The sequence below is a fragment of the Dermacentor albipictus genome, chromosome 9, assembly GCF_038994185.2.
Source record: "Dermacentor albipictus isolate Rhodes 1998 colony chromosome 9, USDA_Dalb.pri_finalv2, whole genome shotgun sequence".
Lineage (NCBI taxonomy): Eukaryota > Metazoa > Arthropoda > Arachnida > Ixodida > Ixodidae > Dermacentor > Dermacentor albipictus.
Window position 1 is genome coordinate 122,858,211 of NC_091829.1, and position 16,455 is coordinate 122,874,665.

Consider the following 16,455-nt stretch of genomic DNA (forward strand, 5'->3'; position numbering starts at 1 on the left):
GTATGAGTAATTTTTATCTGACGTCGTTCACAGCGTTCGGCTATCGCTTCGATACGTTACTACATGGCAAAACTAGGTTTATGTAGCTAATACAATAAATTCTGCAACCTTGTTACGAAAACGGTTATATCGGGACTATTTTTGCAATTTAATAATGTGCTGCTGCAACAAGCAGAAAGCTGAGTAATTGAAGCTGATAAATCCCCGAGAATATACCAATCGGTGCAATAGTTTAATCGCAAATCGCTTTTTACTAGTCAAGAAAGCCTCCGAATTTTGAAAGTTCCCACATACTTCTGCACTTCCAACTTCGCCCGCAATTTGGAACGGGTTCTTGGCCGTAATTAACAGTACCGCCTCCATGAGATGTCCGGCTAGGAGCGTAAGCCTATTTCCACAGAAATATTTTGCAATACAGTTTGTTTGAGTAGTTATTCTCAAAAAACGACGCTGTCCCATAGAAAACGCGCACGTTTACAGGGGCGGTCGCTACAGATGCCGTTCGGCGATGCCCCTACAAGAATGAGTAGAAAAACGTTGGAAGGGGAAATCTCTGCGATAACAGAAAGGGCAGCACCTTGCTATTTCAGGCTCGAGCCGCTTGTCTAAGGAGAAAAATATACCGGAGCAAATATTCGGAACTAGATGAGGCATGTGTGTGCTGCAAAAAAAATGCGGAGACCACTCGGCACATCTTAATGCGATGTAAAGGGACTCACCCAATGAGAACTGTATGTAACGTACATCTTCCAGAAGCGCGTGGATTTAAAGAGGACGGAAGCATCAAATGGCCAGCATTCGATATAAGCAAGGGATGCCTAGAGTATTGGTGAAAAAAAAACAGTGAATAGATTGACACAAGCGGACAAAAGATTAAGGAGATGGATACAAGAATGCTAGATTAAAAAAACACGTATCGCATACCTGAATAAATAGAGCAGGCTAGGTGACTATATGTCACCGCCTCGTTGCAAGGCAGATGCCATAAAATCATCATTATAATCAATCCTAATTCCTGCCCATGCTTTTTAGCTTCGTGTTACAAACGGGTGCATGGCAGTATTTCCTTTCATGAACCTTCCTCATCCCTTGCGGTATTCCTCAGAAGTGATTTGCCAATGGGTAACTTTCTCGATGTTTGCAAAGTAGCTCCGGAGTTTCTGGTACGTGGGAGCTACAAGAACGACAATTGCAGTAGATCGCCTGCGTGCCTCCGTCGTGTGCCTCACAGCACCTGCATTTTTTGCAACTGCGACTGCAGAAAATGTGTAATCAAGTGTAGCTGCCCTTGTGTATATGTGTATTTAACACTACCACTCCGCTCTGCAACGCCTCATGGCCTTGAGAGTACCTGAATAAATAAATAAATAAATAAATAAATAAATAAATAAATAAATAAATAAATAAATAAGTAAATAAACAAATAAATAAATAAATAGTGACAGTTCAGACAGGAATCAGTGCTAGAGCCGGTATTATTGTTGATGTTGAACAACTAGAGGTACTTATCAAATTATTTGCCAGTTACTGCGTAATTTTCGCTTTTGTTTGGAGCACGTCTGACCAGTCTAGAATAAGTGCAACGCTAGGTCGCTAAACCGAACGGCGGCAAATGGTAACAAACCTTCAGAAGATATGTTTAACGAATAAGGTCAACAAGGTTACATATGGCTACACTACATAAACGATAACCCAATTGCAAGTGTAGACATGTTCGAGGTGATCGTTATCAGGATTTTAGAATCTTTTTAATACGGTCTGTTGATGGTAACATGATTCTAGTCCTTAAACTGCAACATTCAGAGAGGCAGACATTACTTGCATGAGAAACCAAAATACATATTCAGCTAATTAACAAAAACTCGCTGCTCAACTTCGTCATTATAACTTTACGGCACATATTGCAATTTACGAATTGTAGCCAGTCAGTTTTTTAGGCGCATCCTCTTGGAATCAATTTCCAGATTCACACCAGTTTGGATATTTGCGCCATAAACGCGCCGTTAAAATTGCCAGTTTTCTTTTTCAGAAGGCTCTTCTATGCCTTGAAGCACATAAATAGCTGTAACGCCCATGTGTTTCTTTACAGAGTTTGGCAAATAATGTCTTGTAACTAGTGTCATCCTGTAGATTCATTTCCAGTGGTTGTGTCTTGGAAACTCCCCGTCTATAATTAGTAAATTTCAATATGTGCAATTGCAAACGACCGGGATGCCACATTTGAAAGCCACCTTCTTGAGGCGCCCTCAAGAATGTGACCGGAAAATGCGACATCGTGGTCGTTTTCTCAGCGTCTGGTAAGCTTGCACGTATGGGCAATATCCTGAATGGTGGTGCCAAGGTGGCTGTAAAACACAGCACAAAACAGGTTTCGTGAGATGTAGAGCGAGTGTGGTGTGCCGGATCCCACTTGCATTTCGTAAATGCTACGGCGGCCAGACCGACCAATGCGTCAATGAAAGACTGAGAGAGCATCGCGCAGCTGTTAAGTCATTGGCGGCAGAGGGACATCTGGCAGATCACCGCCAGCGGTGCTCCGACATGTCTGACTTTCAGGGCACTCGTGTCCTCCGCAGCTTTGCAACTCAGGAAGGCAAAAAAAAAAAAAATTCGAGGCCTTGTACATTGACGGCGAAACAGAGCAATGTGTGAGTACACTTTCACTGGGCTTGCATGCAAGGGCAAGAGCGCATCTTGACCTTGCATGCAAGATGCGCTCTTGTGTCGCTTCCTGTGTCGCTTGAGCAGGCGTTCCTGCTCAAGCGACACAGGAATTCTTTTGAGCGACAAATGCGTCTCACGCTCATTTTTGTAGATTACTGCACAAGTATGTACGTTGCTGTTTTTTTCTTCATTAAACCTTCAGTTGATGTCTAGAGCCCGTCCAGTTTGTTCTTTGTGTTCGTGTTCCTTAGCGCTTGCATGATGTCCAAGTTCTTTGCGAACTAGCCCAAACTCCTGCGTTGAGTAGAAGTGAAACCGCTATGAATGAATATGCACGCGCTTCAGCTGTGCGTCTTATTGAAAAAAGTGGTCCTTCGTGTCGACAGCTGAGGATGCGTACGTCGCCATTTGTCTGTAAAGGATAACAAGAAACAAAATTTTCAAAGTTCGACAAACGCTGTGACATACTTTCTCGTATTTCGTTTGGAAAGATTATGTTGTAGTATAAATTCTGGGGCGGTGAGGCTGCCCATACTTTGTAAAATGAAAGAAAGACGGAATGCTTATGAAAAGACGTGAAATCTCTTATCGCTGTAAATTCTACCCACCAGGCGACAGAGATAAATTCCAGCCAAAGGGTGCAAGCCGCCGCGTGCCCATAATTTTCCCGATCGTTTATTTATCGCGTCGCCAGATCCCTGAAAAGTTGAAGTTCCGCAAGACTCGGACCGTCCTGCATAACTGCCAAGGTCCACAGCCATCTGTTGTGGTACCATGGTCCTCATCTAGAAAAGCTGTATTTCTCCGCGTTGCAGCACATCTCATAACGAAATCCCCTGATGGTACCAAAAGAACTTGTCCCGCCGACTGACTCTCGCTCCCTCTTCGCGATGACATTGTCAGTTGTTCTGAGTAACATCTTTTTATTTCGAGCTCGCTAGTATGACACAAATGCGTTCTCAGAGTGGTCTGGTGGTGCGACACGTGCAACGTACTTTCCACAGTCGGCCGTTCCAAAACCAAAAGCAATTCACACGCACTCTTGCCCCGTTCAGCGGCGTCCTGCTTCAAAGGAAGTGCCGAACTTATCAGCTTTGAACTTTTTCTGTTCATTTTGACCGCCTTGTTTCTGGACCGTTAAACTTCTGCAGTCCGCTGAAAGTCCCCCTGGCTGTCAGCGGCCGTCGCCAAGCCATGAATCAAGCGGGTGGGGAGGAAGCCCCAGCGGTGGCGGCAAAAGAGGCAGCGGAAACCCGACGCGAGTCAATAATGGAAAGAAAGCGGGGTGCGAAGCCGCATAATAAACAGAGCTCGCCACGGAGCCGGAAGCCCAGGATTCGTTCCCAAGCATGAGATGCACAAGATCACCGCGTGCATGAAAGATACCAGCACAACTGGTGCTGCCACATTCTAATGATCCATCAATTCCCATGCCCACGAAAGCAAGAAAATCTAGTATTTGTAGAAGTCGAAACATTTCTCGTGCAAAAAAGTGAAAATTAAAACCAATGCGCGCAAAGGACGATGGCACCGTCAAGATGATAAATTTAGGTGTATGTAATGAAATAATTATTTCCTTAAGCTTAGCCGTCTTGAAAGTTTGTATTTGGCAATTAATACAGGAAAATGTGAATTTTCAATTGAACAAGTAATATATAAGTGGAACAGCTTGAGCTTTCTTGTCAAGAAGGAATATCATACAAATACATGGCTTTCAAGATTGTGAGGGTGAATATTTGAGGGTTGCTGTGGGTATTTTTTTTCCTGCAACCTTTTCGTAATAAAGTAGAACACGAAAATCGCTGTGCTGGTACTAGCCACTAGACGGGAGCTAGCGATTTGTTGGTTTTTGGCTTCCTGATGTTTGCTGTTTACAATTCGCCTCTGTGCAGCGAAACCTACGTAACAAAAAAATGCCACAGCGCTGTTCAAGCACAGAAACCATAGAGTGGTATATTAGACGTTGAAAAGAGGTGAAAAAACTTACAGTGCATCCCACGCACGAGCGAAAATCGGTGCTCAACAAAGCGTTCGTAGATGCTTATGCAAATGTGCACGTGTTGGTTTTCCGTTTACTTCTAGATTGTATTACATGCCACTGTTTGCTTCAGTACGTATGTAACTGGACGAGTGCACACACGCACTTGTCTGTCAAGGCTCCACGCGCTGACCTTCTCTCCTTTGTCTACGTTCCTCGGCGCACTTTTCGCTTCCAATGGCTGCCACGTGGCGTCCTTGAGCTTCGCTTTTTCGAAGGAGGATACTTTGACGTTCAGCAGCCCTTGTCTCAGCGTAGCAAAGACTCGACTGTTCCGCGAATCGTTTCTTTCGCGCCTGGACCTCCGCTACGCTGAGCACGTTCTCGTGAGATCTTGTCTATGGAATTTTGCTGCTGCTTACAACTGGCTTGCTCTAGTCGAAAGCTGATGACGATGATGATGATTATTATGTATTGGCATCCCCTGTGAAACAGAGCCTTGACAAAAAGTCATCCAGCCTGCTTCAGTTATTCAGGTGTGCTGTGCATGCTTTTCGTTCTAGCAGTTTTTGTGCACATCTCCTCAATCTTTATTTCGCTTCATCAAAACCTCAGTATCTAGCTTGTACCGCAACATTTGCTGGTAAAGGATCCACTTTTATTAATCTGTTCCCAGCCTTTTTTTTTCACCACTACTCTAAAAGAGAGACAGAAAGTTCCTTATTTAAAATTAGGTGTTTAGCCAGCATGTTTTCGCCTGCATGCTACTGTGCAGGAAATTGGACAAAGGTGAAGAAAGGCCCTAGAAGAAGGTTGGCAAAGGAGCAAAAAAAAACAAATGCAGGTTGTGTGATGTTATCAGCAGTAGCGTAAGTGTCCTATGCGATTAAGGTAGACGGTGAATAAACAATAAAATAAAATCGCAATCTTGATGAGATGACGTGCTTGAGTCATATTGTTACGTGGTGGTGACGTTCAAGAACACAGTAGCAATACTGTGAAAGACAAAACTAACTTTTATGGGGCGAACCTGTGCCCACACAAACAGGCAACACTTATAGCACAACGATAGCGGCGAACACGGTCGGCGATCGTCGAAAATCTGATCAGCGGGTCAAGCGCGTCGGCTTTTATGCACCGCAGTCGTCGAATGTTCCAGAGTAATCACTGGGACCCGTGTGTCTTCCACAAAGTTCTACATTATTCGCGTCGTGCATACATGCAATCAGGTTACACAAGTTGCGGTGAAAGACAATGGACGGAATCATCGATAACATTCCACAAACTTCTTTTACATGCAGGCGCGTCCTGCGCTGTGCGATAACATTTGTTAGGCGGTGAGAAGTGGTCACCCGATAAAGATAAAGAAGTACACGTGTCAATATTTTAGACAGCAGACCCATTCACGCAATATCTAAAAAGAAGTCCAGAGACTCGCGCTGTTCTGATGGGCAAGACCAGGGACCCAACATCCATGTCAATGTCAAGAGACCTTGGTCGAGCTTTTCCGTGTTCATTTTATATCGATGTCACTCGTCTCTGTAAGCTGGGCACTCGAGTAAGCTGTGCTTTATAGATTTCATGGCACCACAGTTGTCACAACATAGATGTGCGGCCTTGCCATTGCGAAACAGAAGATTGTTCGTGCATGCAACGTTCAGTCAAAGCCGGGGAGAGATGGTCTCCAGATGCGGTAGTAGATATTGTGGAGCCTTGATTGCGCTTCTGGCTCGACACCGAGAAAAAGATTGGCGATTACCTGAATGTGAAGGCCATCTTCTACTTCGTTCATCGAGTACCTATCACTTCACCAAAGCTGAAGCCTTAAATTAAGTTAAAAACAATTCTATAAATTTTATAAGATCCTGTCGTTTGCGGGCTGCCTCATCCGCCTTTTCATTACCTATTATCTGCAATGTCCTCGAAGTCACTGAAATGCTGTCACATTTCCAGCTTTAGATGCGAAGCAGGGGTCGTGTACCAATATGTAATTGCTTGATTTAATGATTTCAGTGCACAAGTTTTGCAATGCTGCTTCCGAGACTGTGAAGATTGTGCATTCTTTTTGAAGGTACACTAATATGTATTTTAGTGCCTCTTTCGTCCTCTACAGCTCAGAAAACGTTGATGACGTAAGTCGCTCTAAACGCCTTGAAAATGTCTGGTTTGTGGAAGGAACGAAAATACCACAGGAAAAGGCGTGTTGCCTAGAGGAGCCGTCATAAAATATGTGCTTAGAAGTGGAGTACGTCACGCTCATGTTGGCAACTGCTGTAACATGCAGCCACTCCATGTTATTCTTATGGTCTGTTCCATGGATATACTTTCCAATCTGTAGAAGAGAAAACAACCCCACAGAGAAATGTAGTGGAATGATGTGTAGTGCCCATTTGGGGAAGGTAAGTCGAATTTCTCCAACAGCTTGTCCAAATCCAGAATTGTTTTGCGTTTTGATGTTACCCAAGAAATTATTCTTGTTTCTGACCACGTGTATTCCATGTATCCCAGCCGTTTCCTGAATTTGTAGCAGACCCAGACTTACGCAGTGAGCCTTAGCTATCGTCTCTGCACAAGATGGCTCTTTCGGAACAGCGAGACAAACACGCAGACTATCGTTATGCGCCGCTTCCAAGCTTTTCTTGTTAGTTGGAGATAGTCGCTGCGGGATAGGAAAGGTATAGCGCATGAAGCCATCAAAATAACCATTATGAAGCATCGCCGTCGACCGCGAATCGCCACCTTACTGGGGTCAAACAAGAAAACTGATATTTTAGGGTACACCGGAGATTCGCCCCTGTTACATTTTTGCTTCCGGTGTCCAGGAGAGGTTATGATCCATCAAGACAACGATAAAGCATTGTGTCTGCGTAAGTAAGGGCTCGGCCAACAAGTATCAGTAGGTAGCCTTCATGCACTTGCGAGTAAAAGTCATAGTAGCGCTCTTCTCTGGTGATAAATGTACCCCCGCAATGTGAGATACGATGACATGTTGAAAAGCGCTCGCTGAAGTCGCTGATGAGGTACTGGACGAGATCTTGACGCACTCCATATACAGATGTCATCAGTGCGCAGCCTCATATGTACCCCAGTTGGTATGCTCTCCTTCAGGTGAACGAGAGTGATGTTGAATAGTAAAGGGTTGAGTAGTGCCCCTTGTGGAACTCCTTTTTCAACAGCGTAGCAAAATGTCAGACCTTCTGGAGCTGCAATGCAAAGCTGCCGTCTTTCGCGATAGTTGGATAGTCATGCGTAAAAGCGACCTCCAAAGCCTACAGCTTCAACAACCTCAAGAACTGAATGATCAAAAACAGAATCGAAGGTGACTTTGATGTTAAGGAAGAGCACAATTGGAATATGCCAAGTAGTTCGATTCTTTTCTATGGAAAAAATCAGGGATATTATATTGTCCAATGCTGACATCTCCTGCCGAAAACCATTCATTTGTTTTAGATAGATGCCTCGCGTTTCAAGAAACCGTGTTATTCCCTTATGAATAATTTTCTCCAATAGTTTCCCAACACAGCTCAGCAAAGCGATAGGTCTACCTTAGAAAGATGCATCGCTGCTCGGCTACTTCCCAGGGTTGATGACAGGTACAATGACAGATTTTAGACATGAAATAATTTTAGTTTCCATTGTCAGTGACCGCCAAAAGATCTTGAGACAAAAGTCAGAACCGTTATCGGGACACTCAAGACGAGAACGGAGCGAGAACGAAACGAGCACATTCGGGCATCGTTGCGAAAAAAAAAAAAACAGATCCTCCCGGCAACCAATCAAAACAATAAAATGCGGACTCTGTCCCCCAGCTCTTTGTTCAGAATCGCATTACACAAGCCAGTTACTGTCCAAACAAGTTACAAGAATATTGCTCCTGATTTATTTCTAATGTTTGTTCACAATATCACTCAAGCTGTGACTTCTAGTACACTGAAGTTGTCATTTCTAACATCAACTTTCAAAATACAGATACGGCGCACCACGCACTTGATTGTCAGCTTTTGGCACTGAGACAGGGTTCCCTGTTGTGTTTTCTACCACAGCGATCCATGAGTTTCGCGACGCGGGTTTTGTGCTGCCTCAAGACATGGCGCCCAGGGGCGTAGCCAGCGGGGGGGGGGGGGGCTTATGGGGCTTCAGCCCCCCCCCCCCGAAATTTTTTCGTGCTGTCATGTGCCGCCGACCAAAACAACTCCCGGCGCCAGAAATCATGCTCGATTTTGTCTAGAATGTCCTTAATTCACGCCCGAAAAGGCATTTTAGCGCGAACATTGCTAAATCGGGCTGGATTTCGGGGCAACTCCCATGCATAGGGAGTCACATATCGTAACGCAAGGAGCCCCACCGGGCACAAAATTTCAAGGGCGTTTTGAAGGCGAGCGGGGTCGTCTCGGCATCTCGCGGAGGCCGTGGAATCTACGGAGCGCTTGGATTTCAATTCTGAAACGTTGTGGGTGTGAAGTTCTCATAACATTTTGATGCGAAAGGTCCATTGACATTTTCAAAGTCGTGCTTTAGATTTTCGATTCCGGAACTTTTTGGGTTTAATGCTGTTGTAAACATTTGACGCCAAAGGTGCATCGACTTTTCTAAAGTCGTACATCGGGCCATACCACGAGACAAGCCAAATCAACATACTATCAGACCTGTTGACAAAGCACGCAGCGAGGTCCGATGAGACAAAGCGTTCTGGTGGTTCATTTGTGCCATCAGGTCACAGAAAAGAATAAAAACATTTTTTTTTCACCTGCGCCAAAGCATCCATGTCAAGATACTAAAGCCGCCATTGTAACTAAGTTCTTATTTATTTTTCTACCTAGGCTTTTATTCGCGAGGATATATTTAGCCTCTTTCTCCTTTCTTTTTCATACTTTTTTTTTGTTCTCGCAACCCGCGGGCTGCCGATCCAGCCAGAGCGCATGCGTTTTTCTCGTGCTGCATCGATAACCGCGCGGCGCACTTGGATGCGCGTTTTTCTCTGGCCGACTGCATTATCACCTGGCAGAGTTTTGGACGCTTTCCGGCTAGCAGACGAGAAAAGAAACAATGCATAGTCGCTCGCCGCCAGCACTGCGGGGACTCGATGGATTGCAACGCGTTCGCTTGAGCGCAACCTCTCTGGAAAATTTTGTCTCGCCGGTGTAGGCTACCGAGGAGTACGCGTATGGTTTTCTGTGGACCAAGCTTCACACGTTTTCTTCGATAATCGTTCGGTAGCCACACTAGGTGCCCAAAGTAGGCATTCGATTGTAGCCAACATGCTTTCCTTTGCGTTATACTATTTCGCTGCCCCCCGCCCACAAAAAGAAAAGAAGACATTACTGCGGCGCAGCGAATTTTCGCATGGTGGAAGTTCGATTTTGTTACTTCTTTTGCGGAAAGTAATGGGCGACGGGACGCTTCAGTTGCCGGATACTATTTTATTATTGCGATAGCAGCTCTGTGAAGACTCCAGGCGCATTCCTGTCATTGCCCTTATGTTGCGTATAAATAAAGGCCAAGGGCGATAACATCGTGACCACGCGCCGCATGCTCTATGTGCGAGTGAAAGCGTGCGGGGGGGAAGGGGAGGTGCTGAGCCGACGATGGTGGCTGAGTCTTGTGTGAGCAAGAGAGAAAAGCGGGGAGGAAGCACGCCGCCTTCCGTCGCACGCGATACATTTTGGGAGTGGAGGGAGGGGGGGGGAGGTGCTGTGATCTGTGAATCTGTAGTTGCGCAACCTCCTTATTTGCCTTGTTTGACGCATTATATATAGTGACTTTTTCTTAGGCACGTAGATTTATTGGTTACTTATGCGTATATTTAAATATCTTGTTGTGAGGTTTCGTGCATATGCTCAGTGAACATTGTTTCCAGTGACAATTTTTTGCCCTGTATCAAGCTGTATCTTCACATTTGTGTATTCCATTGTATCTTCGCATTTCTAATGTACGAAGGCGAGTCAAATGAAAGTGAGACAACCCGCCCGGTGCAATAATGGTTCGGTTCAATATTTTCGAGGCATGCGCGTAGCACATACGCATCTCATTTACAAGTCACGTGCAGAGGTGAGGATAAATGTTCTTTAATGCTCTCATACACGGGGTTTAACATGGTTGCGTGACATTATGGACATTTCGAAAGTTGAACAGCTTGGTGTCGTGAGGTTTTTGACAAATGAAGATGTTTCCAAAAAAGAAATTATTCGCCGTATAGCTGCCGTATGCGTTGAACATTGCGTCTCATTGGCCACTAAAAAGCGTTGTAGCAAACTGTTCAAAGAAGCACATGAAAGTTACAAAGACGATCCATGGCTGGGCCAAAGCCACCGTGCAATCACCCCCAACACAATTGAAAAGGCCGTGGTTGCTCAGTGGCTATGGTGTTCGGCTGCTGAGCACGCGGTCGCGGGATCGAATCCTGGTCACGGCGGCTGCATTTCGATGGAGGTGAAATGCGAAAACTCTCGTGTACTTAGATTTAGGCGCTCGTCAAAGAACCCCAGATGAGGGTGACGACCTTTTGTCTGTAATTGTGACCGGGGATGACTCATGGTGCCGCTACTACTAGCCTGAAACACTACGGCAAATCTTACAGTGGAAACATTTGAATTCACCGCTCCCAAGGAAAACAAAAGCCGTCAGTTATGCCGGAAAAGCGTTGACTTCTTTTTAGATCGTTAGGGGCCACTATTGATCGAATTTTCTAAACCTGGAGAGACTCTAAATCGTTTCAGATATTGTGAAAGATCGGATCGGCTGCGTGTCGCAATTAAGAACAAACGACGTGGAAAATTGAGCATTGGGGACATCTTGCTTCACGACATTGCCCGTTCCCACGTCGCTGATGTGGTTAATACAAAACTGGCAAAGTTCAAGTCGGAAACGCTGCAACATCCCTCATGTAGCCCAAACCTGTTACCTTGCGTCTTCCACATTTGGTAAAATTTGAAGAAACTGCTCAAGGGAACCAGATTCGTGTCGAAAGATGACGTGTAGTCATTTACAGATTTTTGAGGCAGCAACCCAAGGAGGTTTATGAGACGGGAATTACGCGACTCGTTTGTAGAACAATTGTCTAAATACTCATGGTGACTACTTTTAAATAAAGTACCCCGTTTGTCATATATTCTAATTGGCTCACTTTCATTTGACTCACCCTCGTATATGTTGCAGAACTCCTGCTTTTTATATGTGCTCTCTGTTGCGACTGTAATTTCGGAGCAATTACTCGCAATGAACAACCGGTGACAGCTGCTCCTGCGCAATACATTCTAACAAAGTAAAGCGTCATTGAGATTTTCCCCTGGTCGTTGCATATGTACAAAAATGTAAACAAGGTTGTTGAATGACATATATATATATATATATATATATATATATATATATATTGATCCCTCGACTAATATTATAAGGAGCAGGCCGAGCTGCAAAGTGAGCCCCCCCCCCCCCCCCCCCCGAACGAAATTTCTGGCTACGCCACTGATGGCTCCAGAATGTATATTGAGGTAAAATGAGTGGAAATTAAACTTTCGTTGCGCGTAAGGAATTTGTGGACCGGAAATAATTGCGCAGAGAAGAATCAAGAGCTCGTGGAATGCATAAGTGCTGATATTAAGGCCTTCAGGAATGATGCCGAAATTATCCAATTAGTTGGGATGAATGCCCACATACACGATCTAGATGGCGGTACCATGCTAGATCTGTGTGAGCAACATAACCACGTTAACGTGAATACAGGGCCGACGTGTGAAGGGAAGATCACGTGGAAAGTGGGTAACCGGCAATCAATTGCTGAATACTGTCTGATCACAGAATGAATCCATGATGAACTGAGAGAAATGGTCATTGACGAGGAAGGGTATGGCAGCATAGGGAGTGGCCAAATATGTATCACTTTGAAAACTGGATATGCAGTTGGAAAAGAGACCAAGGAGTGCAAAATGACTAGTCCAAACTTGAACGCTCAACAAATAACACATATAGTCACAAGAGCATATGGAGAACTTGGCAAATGGCCAAGTAAAGAGTGGGAATATATTCAGCTTCTAAGTGTAATAAAGACCGAAATACGGAAAGAGAAACATGTTCGTTGGAAAGGAAAAAAAGAAACTGAAAAGCTGGTGGAACAGGGAGGTACAAAAAGGGATCATCAAGCGACAAAAGCATGCCGAAAGCACAGGCGAGCAAAAAAAAAGTGCAGTTGCCGCAGCATGAAGTAGCCAGTAAACTGAAATATAGCGGGAGAAAAATATATGGTTCAAATAGTGGTGCAAGCCACGATAAAAGGTGAAAGTGAACGTTGGTTGTCAGAAATACGTGAGAAAAAGAAGACCGCACCGAGAATATTTTGTAACGACATAATAAGGCAGAAGTCAACAGCAATACAACAACATATCCTAGACAAAGCTGGAAACAAACTGGAAGGGGAAGCGGCAATAAATTACATCCGAAAATTAACAGCCGAATTTTTCCGAACTAATGACGAGCTTGTATTCGAATAAAAAGAGAGCATGAGAACAACAAGAGCGAAAAGCAGCTGGTGCTGACAAATTTCAACTGGAAGAAAGCCGAAGAGAAAATTCCTAAGCGCACAGCCACAGGGCTAGACAAGGTTCCCGTTAGGCTGATTGATGAACAAGAACCAGAAAGTAAGGAAGCTCTGGTGAAAGCAGTGGAAGAAACCTTAAACGTAGGCGAATACCAGACAGTTAGCGACAAAGTAGAACAAATTTAATTTATAAAGGCACGGGAGAGCAAGATAGAATTCACTCGTATAGACCGTTGGCCATTACATCGGTAATATGCAGGTTAGCAATGCAGGCAGTTAGGTTAAAGCTGCAAGCAGGGGCAGAGAATAATGGCATTTTGGGAAAACTTCAGAATGGCTTCAGAATAAGTAGGCGTTGAGATGATAACTTATTTGTCCTTACTCAGTGCATTGAAATATCAAAAGTAGAACGTAGACCGTTATATGTCGCCTTTTCAGGCATTACAGGAGCCTATGACAACGTTGACAGCAACATTTGGTGGGATATTCTGGTTGAGGCGCTGAATGTCTACAGCTTCAGAGTGAAATTTACCTCGAAATTATTGTTTACGTTGAATGAGAAGAGATGAGGAGCGAGGAGACAGTTTATATCAGCGAGGGACTGAGGCAGGGGTGCCCTTTATCCCCACTGCTGTTTATGATGTATATGGTGAGGATGGAAAGGGCGCTAGAAGGGATTATATCGCGTTTATTCTCTCATACAAACAGGCGGATACAGTAGTAGAGCAGCAGCTTGCAGGTTTATTTTATGTGGACAACATTGTGTTGCTAGCTAACAAGTTATATGCGACGTCTGACTAATACCTGTGGACAAAAAGGCGAGAAACTCGGTCTTAAATTTAGCGTTTAAAAATGAGGTATTATGGTGTTCAGTGAAAACAGTGAACGTACAGTCTCAACTAAGGGTCAGCAAAACCGCGGGTAAAATAACATAAATACGTTGGTATACGGACAAACGAAGGCGATAGATATGTGGAAACACAGGAATACACAATAACAGCAAAAGGAAAGAGGAATGCGGCCATACTAAAACACAGAGCGTTATGGGGATACGATAGGTACCTGGCGCTCCGGGGTATCTGGAAATGTGTAATGGTTCTAGGACTTACTTTTGGAAATGCGGTTGTTTGCTTGAAATCATGGGTATAATCAGACTCGATGGCAACCAAAGGTCAGTGGGACGCCTCGTATTGGGCGCTCACGGGAAGATCACAAATCAAGCTGTGCAGGATGATATTAGGTGGACACGTTTTGAAATGAGGGAAGCTCACAGTAAAATTTATTGTGAAGAACGACTAAGGAATATGGAAGAAAATGGAATGGGAGAATGTTGAGGTACTTGTACAGGAAAAACATTGATTCACAGTGAAGGAAAAGAACTGGGAAGCTTACCAGGAAGTGTGCGACCTGTAGAATGAGCAACACAGCAACAGAGAACGTCAAACTGAAAGTCAGAGAGCCTAAAATTACCTCATGGGTGGCGGTAATGGAAAAGAAACCAGCGATGAGTAACTAGTTTAGAGGAAGAAACAAAATCGGGAAAGAAACAATTTATGATAACTTGAAGGGAAGCTCATTACTTTTCGAAGCGGGATCAGAAGGCCTTAGAATACGTACCTATAAAGCAAGATATAAGAAGGAAGACGACGCATGGGCTTGCTGCGGTATAGCTAGGTAAACGATGGATGGATGGATGGATGGATGGATGGATGGATGGATGGATGGATGGATGGATGGATGGATGGATGGATGGATGGATGGATGGATGGATGGATGGATGGATGGATGGATGGATGGATGGACGGACGGACGGACGGACGGACGGACGGACGGACGGATGGACGGATGTATGGATGCATGGATGGATGGCAAAACTTTGTGATGGTCCATTAGGTCGCGCAAGTTTCCTAGCCCAAAGCGCGCCGTTCCCACGTTGGGATCGAAAGGCCAAACCTTACGGCCGCTTCGCGGGCCCGTTGGACTGCCCATAGCTGTTTTTAGAACGTGAGACTGCATAGAGCTGCGTCCCACCGCTCTTCAGTGTTGTCCTTGTCGCTGCGTAACGCAGAGCCACGCCAAAGTATATGGCGTTGCTAACATTTATGGTTAACATCTATGGTGTCTAATATCTAGGGTGTCGTTACATTTATCTCATGTCGTAGGTGTAGAGAACTCCGGGTAAATCTTCTTGATTAGAAGCGGGTTCTAATAGATTCTTGTTCGCAAGAGCCTCGGCGTAATGACCTAAATATTGTTTAGTTTATTGTGCGGAGGGGGGAAGACCCGGCGCCATAGACAGAAGTGCTTAATGGTTAGTTCGTTATACGTGAGGAGGGGTTCCCTGCAATCTGGAATATGAGCATCTTCTTGCCTTGTGGCTGCACGGTTGGCAAGTCCTAGTGCGGCATTGTAGCCAGATTCGTTAAAGTTCGCGGGAGCACCGGTGATTTCCCGCTTATGAGCAGGAAACCAGATCATCTTGTGGCGTTTGACAACCTTTCCATCAAGAATTGTCAGGGCCTGCCTAGATATGACTCCTTTGGCAAATGCTCGGACGGCTGCCCTAGAATCGCTGTGGATCTTGCACCTCTTTGGGTCTAAAAGTACCAATGCCATGGCTACCTGTTCTGCAATTTCTGGTTGTGTAGTGTACTTGGAAGCCGAGTTGACGACTTCACCGTTGCCGTTCAGAATATTTGACATGAAAGCCACGTCGACGAATGAGCTTTCTTCAGCCTGATTTTTAGCTTCCTCTAGTAGGGCTTTGGCTCTTGCTTGCCCACATTATGAATGGGGTGAACATTCCTTGGAACAGACATTACTGTGATATCCTTCCGCAGATGTTTGGGAATTTCTCTCTCGTTACTATGTAGTGCTGTAATTGGTATACCAATACACTTCAGGGTGTGTCTTCCTGATCGCGTGATGGAGAGTCTAATGAGCTGGGCTTTTTCTTATGCCTCGGCTATTTCCTCCAGTGCATTGTGCAGCCCTAGTTCCATGAGTCTAAGTTTCTGTCTACATAGGCACCCGAAGAGCTACCTTGATTACCTTCCTTAACAATGCATTGAGTTTATCTCTTTCGGATCTCTGCCACTCGTGCATGGCGGCTACGTATTCGAACTGACATAGCACAAAGGCCTGAACCATTCTGTCGACGTTGTCTCTCCAAGCCCACGTCGGCGGTTAGTTACTCTTTTGATGAGCCTGATTGCGTTGTCTACTTGCTTTGCGATACGTAAAATCGTTTGATTATTGGACCCAAGCCCAGTACCCGGGTGGA